The sequence below is a fragment of the Pongo abelii genome, chromosome 3 (genome assembly GCF_028885655.2).
Source record: "Pongo abelii isolate AG06213 chromosome 3, NHGRI_mPonAbe1-v2.0_pri, whole genome shotgun sequence".
Classification (NCBI taxonomy): domain Eukaryota; kingdom Metazoa; phylum Chordata; class Mammalia; order Primates; family Hominidae; genus Pongo; species Pongo abelii.
Genome location: NC_071988.2, coordinates 51,518,001 through 51,533,332, shown reverse-complemented (window position 1 = coordinate 51,533,332; position 15,332 = coordinate 51,518,001). Strand labels below are relative to the sequence as shown.

At 34.1% G+C, this 15,332-nt stretch overlaps 1 protein-coding gene across 7 annotated transcripts in view; it reads right to left on the bottom strand.

Annotated features, from left to right (window-relative positions):
• EPHA5 (EPH receptor A5) overlaps positions 1–15,332 on the bottom strand; it is a 361,246-nt gene that overhangs the window by 319,009 nt on the left and 26,905 nt on the right. The window lies entirely within an intron of this gene.

Below are 15,332 nucleotides of genomic sequence, written 5' to 3'. Positions count from 1 at the left end.
AGCTCATTTGAATTAAAATGTTTCCTAAACTGCATGCTGCTAAACATTTTTCATGAAGATGTTCCTAAGTATACTGGGTAAAATGTTTCCTGATCAAATAATTTGGAAAAACCTGCATGCCCATTAATATATTAAAAGTTTAGTATCATGCTGCAAGTAGAGAAATCTGTTTAACATCATTTAACTTGATATTTTCTAGACTCAACTTGAGTATAAAACCCCTTTGGCTTAACACATTTATTTTCTGTTTCAGATAATTTTTAGTAAAGTATCACTTTGGGAAATAGTGAGTATCAATTCAGCAACTTCAGTCCTCTAGTTATTCACAACTGTAACGTTTGTCCTGTTTTGTAAAAGCATATGCACTTGATGGAATGTGTGGTTTGAGCAGGAGAGAGAAAGATAAAGACAGAGAGATATCTCATGATAGCATTGCCATTTCTATGTCTAACCATATTATGCCTTGTTACTCTTTTAGAAAAATAAAAATTAGCAAAATGCCACCTACATTCTCAAACTTCACCAAACCCACACTTCAATTATTCATCTTTATCACCTCAACTAGGACCACAGAAGTAATTTCTTCAGTAGATTTACACAAAGTCTAACTATGAAATAATTCTAGTGTTAATATCTTTGTGCATGTTATAATTGACCATTATGTCAGATTTCAAATCAGTCAAAAAAAAAGCATAAGCTATGTGTATTAAAAATAGTCTTTTTATTAACTGTTCTTTTTTAATAGTTGAGTAAACTGAGCTAAAGTTTGAAATAAATCACAAATTTAACTCAGTTGACAACTCAAGTTGTCAGTATTATTTGCTCCTGTTACTGTTGCTGTTTTTATGATGTGGTTTTCATAATTTTACGCCACCTGAATTCATTGAAAAAAATGGACATCTTTAAAATATATTGAAACACACTGACCATACTTGGCTAATAATATGAAGAATCCCAACTATAAAATCCTGTAGTTTATTATTTTTCACAGCTATGTCATTAATCTTCCATCTGAAAATGTGGGGAGTCTTCATTTTAACATTTTATTGACTGCTTATATGATACTCTACCCTCATTCCCATTTCTTCTTTCAAAGGACAGCACAATATATGTAAGTGTCAGGAATGAACTTCAATGTATGAATAATGCTACCAAGAAAATTACTGATGATTGGTTAGTCAGAAAGAACTCTCAATATCTGATGACATGATAGCTACCTTTAACCTTCCAGGATAATGGCATACTGATACCACTTTTGCAACAACATTAAGTTTCCTGATATTAGCCTTGAGATTATATATGTTATTTTGATCATAATAACGTTAATCTATATATTTTAAGGATGTAAAAAATAAACATTATAAGATGAGATAAATGCGGCATACAGCCACTACTATTAGTTACCTTTAAAAATTTCATTATTCAACCTGGCATCATAATAAAGCAAACAGCAAACTAGAGAAGTTTGTTTAATGAAGTGACTATATTTCAGGATTATACTCATGGTTATGTCTTTAACTGTGCAGATTGGAAGTATTTGTGAATAATCTTGAATTATTTGAATAATTTATAAGCACAGCAGAGCCTGTGTGATTCATTGGCTTATCGCACATTTGCATGTTATAATCAACCAAAGTCCATGCATGCCCAATATAAAAAACTCTCTTAAATTTTTTTTCTAACAGCCTTGGCAGGTGTCCTGTCTTGATATATATATTGTAGAGTAGAATATATGAAGGATTAAGTTCAATGTTCATAAAGTATATGCACACCATTTCCATTATCTGTGTTCTAGATAAACTGCTAAGAAATAAGATGAATTGGAATATATTTGCTCAAGGAGTTCACATTGTTAACATATGTCATTAAATATTTATAATAACATTTTGGAAGTGTTAAAATAACATAAATAAATTCCACATAAGAAAAGCATGTAAACAGACAGTTAAGGTTGTCTTCCTCTTTTGTTTCTATATTTTCACATCCTACAACGTGCTTCTAAGCTAGAGCCAACGTTAGATGCAGCACAGGGATTTTCAGAACCAGATCAGCAATCACAAGGGTGATTTTCTTAGGCTCTAAAGAAACAATTAGTTAATAGGATGTTATTAGTTTTTTGCCTACTCATAATAACTGGATAGAGGCAGGAGTATAAGATTATTATACAGTCAAAGCATCATAGAGGAACAGAAGTATTTCTGTTATGGAAAAAAATGATGATAACTAAAAGACATACAATCAATGGCTGCAATAAAGTCCCAAATATACAAATAGTGGGATAAAATTCATATATATTGTATGATCAGGCTTTAGAAATATAATGGACATTATATGCTATAACAACGCATTTTTCTACAATTTTGGGGAATAAAATATTTCATATTGGTAACTATTTTTATAACTAAGTCAATTTTATATTTATGGAAATACTTCCTCATCAGAATTCCTAAGAGACACTAATTGAGATGAATCCCAGATAGTTTTTTGATACTTTTTTTTCTAAAGCTGCTCTCCTTAACTGTAGTGATGGCTGCCAACATCTACAGCAATGTGTATAACGCATGATTCCGTCCTCTTCCCCCTACCCAGCTAGAGCTGTTTGCATCAGTGATGCACAGGTGAACCAAGTGGAGCCCATTACAATATTTCAATGTGGAATTTGGAACATTTCCAGTCAATGTGAGCTAGTCACTTTAATATGGGAGGGCAAATTTGGAATTGCAGAAAGGGCATGTGCTTAGTGAAGCAAAGAAATCTGGTCTGCAGAGAAGAATGAAAAAATAACTGGTCAGTTACTGTTGGCAGCTTGTCAGACATAAGCATAGCAGAAGAAGCCTCCCTCTACACATACACACACACACACACACTCTCTCTCTCACACACACACACACACCAGGAATGTCAGGCAACCATCAGGTAACGGTCACGTGGTTAGTAACTATCTCTCTAAAATAATCATTGGTCACAGCTAGTGCCAGGGAAATGTAATCTCTCCATGAAGAGAAAACACCTGAAACTGGTGATCAGCAGCTTCCCTATGAGATCTCAGGAGTTGGGCGGGTGGGCTCAAGCATGTTCATTACGAGGAGTGATGGAGTTTAACTGGTATATGACCTTGGAGGCACATTCCACTGGCAAGGCAAGAATGCCTCAAGTCAGCATGAGTACAACTCCAGTAAATACCCTGTGCATGAGGCCCCTCTCAAGTGCTAGCAGGCGAGTGCATGTGGACAGCCTACTTCAAGGGAAGACTCAGGGGAGAAGGGATTCAAGACCCAGAAGTATGCCAACATATAAAATGCCAAGTCAAAGGTCATCAGTGCACTCTCTCAGTGATCTCTCAAGTTGCCTGCTTGGCCCTCTTCCGCATGTACTTTATTTCCTTTCATTCCTGCTCTAAAGCTTTTTAATAAATTTCCACTCCTGCTCTAACACTTGCCTCAGACTCTCCTTCTGCCTTAGGTTGCCTCAAATTATTTCTTCTAAGGAGGCAAGAACTGAGGTTGCTGCAGACCTGTACAGATTCGCCGCTGGTAACAGTCAGAAGCAGGAACCAGAGAGAGAAAGCAACTCCTGCCTAGCTGAAGTCATTTTACATTAAATGAAACCAATTGACTTTTGACTAACAGAACAATAAATAACTAAATCAGCTTTATTTGTATGGATAACTCATAAGGTTAGAATATTTCCTGGAAACTGTCCCTGTAAGGGTAATATTTTATCTTAATAATAATTTTTGGATGAAATAGTTCCTCCATATCCTGACTGCTTAAGAGAAAAAGCGGAACAACACTTAAGTTGTTTTGAAGATCAGTTTTATTATTGAGCACATGCCATCATTGTACCCCTGTTCTTGGTGAGGGTAAAGTGATGCATACAAAAAGGTTTTCAAAGAGTGTTGTCATAGATTTATGTAAGCCTATCATCAAAAAAATCTACAAAATTAAAATCCTTTAGTCTGCTTTTGATAAACATTCCCTGCCTTCACTGTGCATTTTCCCTTCTTGCTGTAATTAGTATGCATTCCTGTTTTGATTTGTGAAACTGAATTGTTCATATCAGTGGAAAACAATTAATTGTTTTAGGAAAGTTTATATACATAATACCAAGAAAAGTGCCAGAGTGACTTTTGGTAAAACCACTCAAGGGTTTATTAATAAATTATCTAGATGCTTTATTTAACAAGTGAATATCTTTTCCATCTTTAAGTTTTAACTAAAATATAGTTCAAACATACCAAAGAGAATGATCAAAACATAATGACCTTAAGTCTATCACAACCACTACCTATCATTTGGTAAGAATAAAAAAGCTTTTTAATAAACTTCCACTCCTGCTCTAACACTTGCCTCAGACTCTCCTTGGCAACATCATACACTGAGTCCTCAATATAGGTCAGGTATTGTGCTAAACACTGCATCATACTTTCTTGAGGAAGTAATACTTAAGTCAAATCTAAAGGGTAGGACATTAAGCTAGCCAACTGCAGTTGGACATGCACCCTAAAACTTAAAAGTATAATAATAATAAAAAAAGAGTTTAATAAGACTATATTATGGATAAAGGTCATTTTCCAATTTATGAGTTTCTCTATTAATTAGGAAAAGTGTTTTGAGAACTTCTAAAGAAGAAAATATTGGCATTGATTTATATTGATTTTAAATATTTAATAACCAGGGTAAACACAGTGATACTTAATGAACCTAATGAACAAATAATGCATGTATATCTCAAAAACCAAAACAGAAACCAAGAACAAGAACAAGAATAATGCCAACATCACACTGAGTCCTCAATATGGGTCAGGTATTGTGCTAAACACTGCATCATTGACTCATTGTAATCCTTACAACAATCTTGTACAGTAGGTAGTATTATACATAATGTATAGATGAAGAAACAGAAAGATTAATTTGCTACACATGAGGTAGTAAAGAATTGGATCATATCTGGAATCTAGATTAGCTGATGTCAAGACCTCTATATTAACTATACTGCCACTAAGGGCGCAAATATTTATATACATTAGTAAATTGGATCAAACTCAATGGAAGAGTAGCCCCATTGTTGTGTTTATGTTTGTGCAGGTTGTATATTTCACAACTCTAGGAGACATCATTCAAACCGATGTTTTTTAACACTTGAGGACAGAAACTGAGTCCTGTTTACCACCATAATCTCTGTGCTTGGCATAAGCACTTTTGGTAAAAATAAGTTGTAAAGTATTATTCGTTCAGCTTAGTACAATACAAAATAAATAGAAACCCCTAAATCCAAAGGTTGCTATCTTTCTCACTGTTCAATTTTCAGCAAAAAAAAAAAAAAAAAAAAAAAAAAAAAAAAAATGCGCAGCCTTTTGGTTCCAAACAATCACTTCTTCCTAAAGATTTAAATACCTGATTATCAATCAGTAACTGATATAGGTAATGCAAATTTATATTTGAGGCATAGAGTGATGTGCTAGAGGTGAAGACAAAAAGGTCTTTACAGTAGAACAGTTTACAGTATTCACACAATCGATAACACTATAAATATCTAATTTTCAATGTGTTCAATATACAATAATTGCTATATTGATTCATCCAAAGAAGTATCCACACTTCTGGGTGGTAATGAGAGGTTTCATGTTGTATAACTTGAGCTGTACCTTGAAAAAAGGATTATCATTAAGATGGATTTTATGGAGAGTAAGAAGTATTTCAAGTAATTTGTGGAAAACACCAGAAGTAGAAATTTATATGAATCATTTGTAGAGTTAAGATGAAAGAAATTAGCTCATTAGAGGGAAAGTATTGGGAGATATAGGATCACAAAGACAACAATGGCTAGGCTCCAAAGGACCAAAATTTCAGGTTGAGCAGTTTGGACCATCATTTTCTCCATTAGTACAAGCACTGAACAACACAAAAAAGAGAGAGAGAATAAGGCAGTGAATAGCAAAAGCCTCAAAAAACTTCAAAAGCAAGAGGAGTCTCTCTTCCCCTGCTGCCTTTAATGGAAATAATCAACAGGAATGCGGGATGATTACAGTATATTTTTTCTCTGTGGGAGAGGGAGATTATGTACTCAGAACCATACAGCATTTGCTTGCAAAATTAATTCAAATTGACTTGCATGGGAGCACTGTCACAGGAATTGAAAACAGCTGAAGGATGGTAGAAAAAAAGACAAAAAAAAAGATCATGATAAAAAGCAATCAAACCACTTGGAAAAAATACGTGGTGGTTGGTCCCCAGCGAACTCTGCAAGGCCTAGTTTTATTTAACCTTTTCATTAATAAATGGGAAGATGGAAGGAAAAAACAAAACAAAAATAATTATACTCACATACGGAAACTGGTGCAAATATCAATGTCAGGAGATTTTTCTTCAAAAGAAAAATAACTTTAGGCCTGGGTTTTGCATGGGTTGTATCATTTGGCAGAGAACTACTTAGACAGAGACCTATATATCCCTCTATACATAATGGGGAAAAGGAAAATATTGGGACTCAATATGAGATTGTGGAAATTATACTGGGAAATAGGCATCTGGTACAAGTCTGTTAACAGGTACCTCATGTCACAGGAGTAGGTAACAATAACTTGTATGTGACTCTATAAATGCCCTGAAACTCTTTGTTCACATGTTTGCTTCCCACCTGTTTTACAAACAAGTGATAAGAGCAATCTGAAGAAGAAAAAAACAGAATAATAAACAATTGGATGCAAAACTAGACAAAGTGATAAGTGTGGATAACACAGCTGTACACGTTGTAATCTGGAGCAAAAACATTAGATAGAGGTTGGGATGGAGGGGAGAAGAGATGGATTTCACTGCATGAACTGCTAACGAGGAGGAACAGAGTTTGTCTGGATGTCATACTTTCTTGAGGAAGTAGTACTTAAATCTAAAGGGTAGGACATTTAGCTATCCAATTGCAGTGGGTTAAAAAGAGATTAATAAGATGATATTATGGATAAAGGTCATTTTCCAATTTATGAATTTCTCTATTAATTAGGAAAAGTGTTTTGAGAACTTCTAAAAAAGAAAATATTGGCATTAATTTATATTGATTTTAAATATATAACCAGGGTAAACACAGTGTTACCTAATGAAGCTAATGAACAAATAATGCATGTATATCTCAATCGTACTATGCAGGAATATGCTATGACTATTATCAATTCATTTTAAGTGTTTGCATATATCAAAGACTAAATACAACACTTGTCTTATATACAGAAGCAGAGACTAACATTTTAAAGAACTTTATTCATAATTGCTAAGTTTCCATGTGAGAAATCTAAATGCAAAATGTTTTGTCTTCTATACTTCAGTGTATGCTTAATGACTAGCTTGAGTTCCATAAATTATTTACCTTAATTATTTTACAGATGGGGCATGCTTTTTATTTTTCTAAAAAATAATGAATACAAAGCTACTTTGGATCAGGCTTGTTCTTCATTATATTGGCATTTGCATTATATATTATAATATCCATTCCCTTTAGAATTCTTTTCTATCACTGTTCAAATAAAGAGCTTTTCTATATCCACTAATGTGCTCTTTTTTTTACCCACTTCAGCATTACTTTAATCTTTATTAGCCCCTTCGTGCTCAGTGTGGGCTTCTGTGCTAGTCATTATTTTTCCTTTCTTTCAGTAGGAAGCAAAGCCAAAATAAGGTTCTGGCAAAACTCACTGTGATCCTCAACAAAATATGAGATCAGCAGAGTTCAAATACTTCCCCTCATTCTTGCCTTTAATTTGAGGGACAAAGAATTATACACAAAACATGCACACAAACACAAACATGCACACTATAGTCAAAATCTGAGTACCAGAATGGAAAATCCAGCTTAAGTTTTTCTTGATTCAGGAGAAAACACATAAAACACTAACAATGTATTCACAGTCCATTTTGAGTAAAAACCTGAGTTATTTCCAGCTTCAAAAGTAAGCACAAAGGTTCTCAGTCTCAAAGAAATAATAGAACAAAGCGACAATAAAACAAGAAAAGCCATAAACTCCTGTTTTGAAGTATCTACAATGTAGGGTTATTTTTTCTTTCTCCTCCAGGCAGAGAGCAACTTACTTTGTCTCCATTTTAGTACAAATACCACTTAAGTCAATAATCTGAAATCTTCAAATGAAAAAATGATTATGAATGATCCTAAAAGATCAGCATTAGAAAAAAATTAAAATGATGTTTATATTCTTTATTTGACTGGAGGAAGAAAATAGAGCAAAAATCAAAGCAGAATTAGCAATACAACTGAGCGGTGATGCTCAGGGGAATGTAGCGGTTTCCCCATTGTGTGCTAGAGGAAGCACAGACAACTCAGTGGGAAGACTGGTTCCACCAAAGCAAAAGAGGCAGGTGTATCTTGTGATCATACATAACAACAGCTTATGGAAAAAAAAGAGCAATAGTGGAATTTCTAAGACATGAGATCACAAACCGTTCTAAGCAAACACCAAACCATTAATTTTATTCTCACAAGAATAAGCCTTGAAGACACTTGATAAAAATTTCCAGGGAATGATTATGTTCACATAAAGGCTGAGACTATATAAATTTATCAATACAAAATGTTCCAGACGGTGACTGAAACAACTCTAATGTAATTAGAAGGAAGCAAAAACAAAATACATTTTTAGGTTGTGTATATATAGGCTAGTGAAGCTATGAATAATGAGATTGATAGCTTAAGGGCAGAAAGATAAAGAGGGAGGAAAGCTTTAAGTGAGGAAATATTTATTTTACAGAGTCTATTGCGTTTACTATTATTCTGCCAAGCAATTTGATTAGAAAATTGAGATTAGTGTATTTCTATGAAGTTTTAAAATTGATTCTAAATGCTTTCATAATTTTAATTAAAATGGGATTATATAAAACAAAACTTTTACCTTTTAAGAAAGATATTTAGTTCTTAAAGGTTTTGTTTATCTTTTTCTAACGTTCAGGTTTGGAATTTGCTAACATACATTTGACACTCAATGAGAAAGTGAAACCTTGCAGAAATTTGAGTAGCTATGTTCTATATGTTGTTTCAACATTTATGGTCTAACAGTGGATAGAATGCAACCCACTCTGGACATTTTAAAACTTCTCTTTGAGGTGAATTCCCTCTTTAGCATGGACTCTTGTAGGTATAAACTAAAAGTCTGGGTACCCACCAGAACCTGGTCATTACTCTGAAAACCTAACCATTTAGAGTAGCTCATGTCTGGTTTTAAATAATCAGGACATTGGATGACCTGGGATTTAAATGGACTCAGTCTCCAAGTAAATGCAAAGCCTTGGGAAAGTCACTTACCCATACTGAACCTCATTTTTTTTAATCTACAAACAGAATATTAAGTGTCCCTTTGTGCACTGTCATTATTAGTACTAAATGTTGGTGTATATTTATATACTGAAAGTGTATTTTTTCATAGCAAGATAGAATTAGAAAGAGCAATAAGACACTGCACGTGCCAAATACAGAATACAGGCTCTACCCAGGTGTGTCACAAACTACTTGAGTGACCTTGATCAAATACCATCATCTCTCTGACACTTTTGCATATCTATAAAAAGAAAGAACAATACAAGAAAATGTATTATCTACCACTTTTTTCTCCTTGATTACTCATTCTCAGGACCATAATGCTCCCTTAAGCTCTAGGATGTGAGGAATTTGGGGTGTCTTACTTCACTGCTGTAGCCCCAGTGCCTAGAAGACTGAGGGAAATACACTACGAGCCCAATAAATATTTGTTGAATGAATAAATGCAGCAAATTTGCATAAAATTTGCTGTAACATAGTACTGCTAGATACGCCCAGAAGAAAAAAGAGGAGAGTTAAAGTTACTATCATGAGGCAGACCAACAGGCACACAAATACACACACACAAACACACACAAATAAATACTGTCTATCACATATGTAACAGTTGAAAACTACATGCAGATGCCAAAATTCAAATGGCATTTCCTAATTAAGGGGAAGTACTCAAAGACTAAAAAGAAATCATGCCAGCATGCACAGAAAAGTTTTTTTTGTTTGTTTGTTTGTTTGTTTTTCCAGTTAGGTCCCTCCAGAAACAAACAAAAAACAATGTGGAGGCTTCTGCAATATCAAAAAAATGACTATTCATTGCTGTCATTGTCACAGATTGGTAACTTAAATGAATGAGGAGTGTCGGGTAGTAAATAAGTCAAACAGGAGAATTTGCATACTCTCGTATATGGCAGTTTTACCCAGCTTTGGACTATTCAAGCTATGAAAGGCTCCTGGCTCTGGCTTTCTGAAATATCCAATTAACACAAACTTGAAATTCAGACTTTATATGAAATCTTAAAATGTTATGTGTTAAAAATGAACACATATATATATACATATATGAGTTTTGCATATATATATACATATGTGAGTTTTGCATATATATATGCATATATATGCATATATATATGCATATATATATATATATATACACACGTATATGCTAAAACAAACAAAAAAAACCTTATGGAGTGGTGGATCTCTTAGCATTAAAACAGAAATGCAATAGAAGGTCAAGGAAAGGATATTTACTGACTGCCAACACTGTGTCAAGTTCTTTGCTAGGTTTTACTTATTTCGTGTTTATCAGAAAACTGTAAGTAATTTATGCCCCATTTTAAAAATCAAAAATAAGTTATCCTTCCAATAAATATTTATTGAAGTTCTATTACAAGCCAGAAATTGAGTCAAGTTTTAGAAACATTGTAAAGTGGCAAATATGAAATAATTACAGTAAGTCTATGAGTTTACAATGTAATAAAGAGGACAAATACAGAAAAGTATTGCAGGTGCAATGATTGTTTTTAACAAATGTATGGTACCTGTGTCTGATTATGAGGAATGCATAATAGTGTTTCCCTTAAATTCCTGACAAATTCTTAAGCCCAGATTTGAGGTAGACATTTTTACCAGTGTAAGAAATAAACATACCCATTCTTAAGGCCTAAAGTTAAGAAGAATATTCTGAAAAAAGTGAAGAAAGTGTAGTACTTTTAATTGAATATTCATACAATTGTTTTTTTATTATTTATAAGGCATTTTGAATTCCCAAGGGACCAATACAACTTAATATATATTTATTAAATATATCATCTGTATTAGGCAATATGCCAGGCAATATCACCACATCTGGGGATAAAAATCTGAGTAAGATTGATTCACTTTAAATCAGGAATTCTATTTAGAGGAAGAAACTATACGTAAATAATAAAAAATAAAGTAAGTTTTCTGGTAGCATAAGAGAAAAAACAATCTCTAGAACAGAATTCATAACTTACATGATATATGTAAATATTCAGGCAGGCCGGACGCGGTGGCTCATGCCTGTAATCCTAGCACTTTGGGAGACCGAGGCAGGCGGATCACCTGAAGTCGGGAGTTTGAGACCAGCCTGACCACCATAGAAAAACCCCATCTCTACTAATAAAATACAAAATTAGCTGGGTGCTACTCGGAAGGCTGAGGCAGGAGAATTGCTTTAACCCAGAAGGCGGAGGTTGCGTTGAGCTGAGATCGTGCCATTGCATTCCAGCCTGGGCAACAAGAGCAAAACTCCGTCTCAAAAACAAAAAATATTCAGGTAAGTATTTCCTGAATGAATGGAGCAATAGGGTTAAGTTATGTGAGACTCACTCAAGGACAGGGACCCTTCTCTTACCCAAGTTTTATATAAATCAGACTCTGGTGTAAGATATTGTACACAACAAATATTTAAGGCCACTTACTGATTCAAATTATACTTGATTTCTTTAAAACAATGTTAATATGCAAATTACACTTGAATTTGAAATAAAATGATTTGAAGCCATATCTATGAAAGCATAAATGCAAACAGCAGCACTGTGTGGTTTTTATTAATACATGACATCAAATCATAAAACAATACCATAAACAAACTATTGTAAAATTAACTGTTGTTACTTAAAACGCTTTTTTCAAACTTGAGGGAAATCAAATAATCAGTTTATGTTTCTCTATGGAAATGAAGTAGAGAGAATAAAAGGAAAACAAAGATGCAGTTTTTTCGGAAAAAAATATGTGGGTTGCATATGTGTAAAACCTATTTCTAAAATTATATTTCCAGTAGTAAAAATATTTATTTTGATCATTTATAGTTGCACAGATTTTACTTATTTGAGAATGTGTTAGTTTCTTCATTTTTGAAAGGCAGTTTTCCTGGATATCGAATTCTAGCTCCACAGTCTTTCTCTTCTTGCATTTTGAAGAGGTCATCACTTTGCCTTCTGGACCCCATTATTTCTAGTGAGAAATTAGCTGTGCAAAGTACTGAGGATCTTTTATACAAGGTGAGATGTTTGACTCTTGCTACTTTTGAAATTCTCCCTCTTTGGCTTTTGACAGTTTAACTATGATGTGTCTAGTTGTGAATCTCTCTAGCTTTATCCTGCTTATGTTTGTTGAGTTTCCTGAATGTGTGCATTAATGTTTCCTCATCAGATTTGGGAACTTTATTTCCATTAATACTTCAAATATTTGTTCTGACCCATTTGGCCTCTCTTCTTCTGAGACTCCTATTATATCTGTGTTCTTCCCACCGATGTCTAAGTTTCTGTTTATTTCTATTCATTAATTTTTCTTTCTGCTCCTCGGATTTGATTATCTTAGTTGTCCTATCTTCAAGTGGGCTTATTCTTTCTTTTCTCTGCTCAAATCTGCTGTTAAGCCCGTACTGCAAATTCTTCATTTGTTTTTATACTTTTCAACTCCAATTTATTTTTCATTTATAAGAGGTTCTATCTCTTTATTGATATTTTGAATTCAATTATACATTGCTCTTACACTTTCTTTTAGTTCTTTACACATATTTTCCTTTACTTCTTTCAACATATTTTAACAGCTGGGCATCTTCAGTATAAAGTCTAATAATTGTTTTTGTTCTTTTTGCCTTTGCATTTCTCATAGTTTTCTGTTATTGCAAACCTGGCATATTAAATAAAGTAATGTGACAACTCTGAAAATTAGATTCTCCCCCACTCTGCAGGGTGTGTTAATGTTTGTTTCTTTAATGACTTTTCTGAAATAATTCTGCAAACTCTGTATTTTTCAATGGCCATGTGTAGACATTGAAGTCATTGCTCAATTTTTTTATTTTTTATTTTTTTATTTTTGAGATGGAGTCTCGCTCTGTCGCCCAGGCTGGAGTGCAGTGGCGCAATTTTGGCTCACTGCAAGCTCCACCTCCCGGGTTCACGCCATTCTCCTGCCTCAGCCTCCCGAGTAGCTGGGACTACAGGCGCCCACCACCACGCCCAGCTAACTTTTTTGTGTTTTTAGTAGAGACAGGGTGTCCCCGTGTTAGCCAGGATGGTCTCAATCTCCTGACCTCGTGATCCACCTGCCTCGGCCTCCCAAAGTGCTGGGATTACAGGTGTGAGCCACTGCACCCAGCTGAAGTCATTGCTCTTAGCTTACATACCAGGTATTGCTTAGACAGAATATTTTGTTAATCTCAAACCAGTAAGTGTTCTCAACTTTGCTGAGGGTCTGTGTGTGCATGTTGGGACATTCCTTCAATATTCAGCTAAGCAATTAAAGACCTAACTTAACCTTCACCTCCTGCTTGCGCACAAGTAAAACCTTAGGTCTTTCTCAGGTCTTTCCTGAGCATACATACATCCTTGGGCATGTACACAGTCCTACACATGTGCATGGCCTTATAAATTCCAAATAATTCACAGAGACATTTTAAAATCAATGTGGACATCTCAGTTTCCAGCTTTCCCTAAGTTTTCTGGTTAGCAAGCCTACTGTTTGTCCCAAATTTTATCTAACCCCTCACACAGAAGAAAAATCAGACAATTGCCTCTCTTTTTGACAAATTCCCAGCTGAGAAAAAGCTACTTCAAGAGCTCTAAGTCAGGTGAAATCACGAGTGTCTTACAATGTAGTCTTCTAGAGAGTTCTCAAACATGTCAAATAAAGACAATTCTCTGAAACTGAGGCTGGGAAGAATCTCCTACTTCCTTTCTGTTCTTACGAGGCTACTGGTTTTCACCATGATGACTGAATTTTGGCTTTTCAAGACTACCTCAGAGCTAGAGAGGCAGAAAGGACATGGAGCAAGTAAAATGCCACAAACCTTGCTATTTTTAAAAGATTCAGTCATTTTTCTTAAATAAGCATGCCCTATATTGCTCCAAGATGTTGTTTGAATCCAGAGCTCCAAAACAATTGACTCGAACATTTTTTTTCCAGTTTTCTTGTGGCATTTATTGAAAAAAAAAATTGGAGTTCATTACTCCACAGTTTTTATGTACATCATTCTGATGATCTATATTTCACCTACGATTATGTTGCTTATCTAATCACAAATGGCACAGCCAACTAAAAATACTTTAAGTGTATATGTTTTTACTATCATTGTATATACCTTGAACATTCATTTTCCTTAAATATAATACATTTTTTCCTTCATTTTGCATTTGAGTGATACAATACAAAATATAACGCCTGAATCCCATACACATTTCTCACACTCAAATATACATTCATTAAGCCCCTCTAAATTAACTTCCCTGTCTTCAATATCAACATTTGGTACACTGCGTCGAAGGAAACATTACTCAACATAATTACAAGAATTTTGAAAAGGATGCTCATTGTTTAAAAAACAGAACAAATACACCACTATATTAACAATAATAATAGAAAAAAAGACAGCATGAAGTTGTTAGAATAATTTAAAAAATCCCACTCCCAACACAGAAGGATTATGTTTTTATAAAGAAATTAATTGTGTTTCATATAGAAATCATGTATAAAATTGAGTAATTGTCCTCAAATTTATAGTTGCAACAGCAACTACAACACCGTATGTATACTCTCATAGATACGCTCTTTCAAGGCTCTATTTTAATAACATCTGAGTGGAAACAGGAGAAAAACACATAACTAAATTCAAAGAGAATATCTCATATATTTTCTCTGGATTCTAAAAAATTAATTTCAACACAGCACATCAGCCATCCTCTCAGAAAGAAAAAAAAATTAAAATATTTATTCAATAGATTATTTTCGGTACAGGAAAAAAGGGAGAATACAAAATATCTGTATAGGTTCTCATAGACAGATGTCAGCCAGCCGTTTATCATATGGAGTGATGATAGATAAAAGAAAGAGTGTGGTGGTGTAGGGAAGAAAGGAAGGGAAGAAGGAAGAGTGTAAGAAAGATAAAAGAGGAACACATTGAAAGTATACATGCTATTATCTTGAGCCTGGCTCTACCTGGGTTATGCAATGTTTTTGTTTGTTTTTTGTTATTTTGCCTTACCTTTATGTTCTAT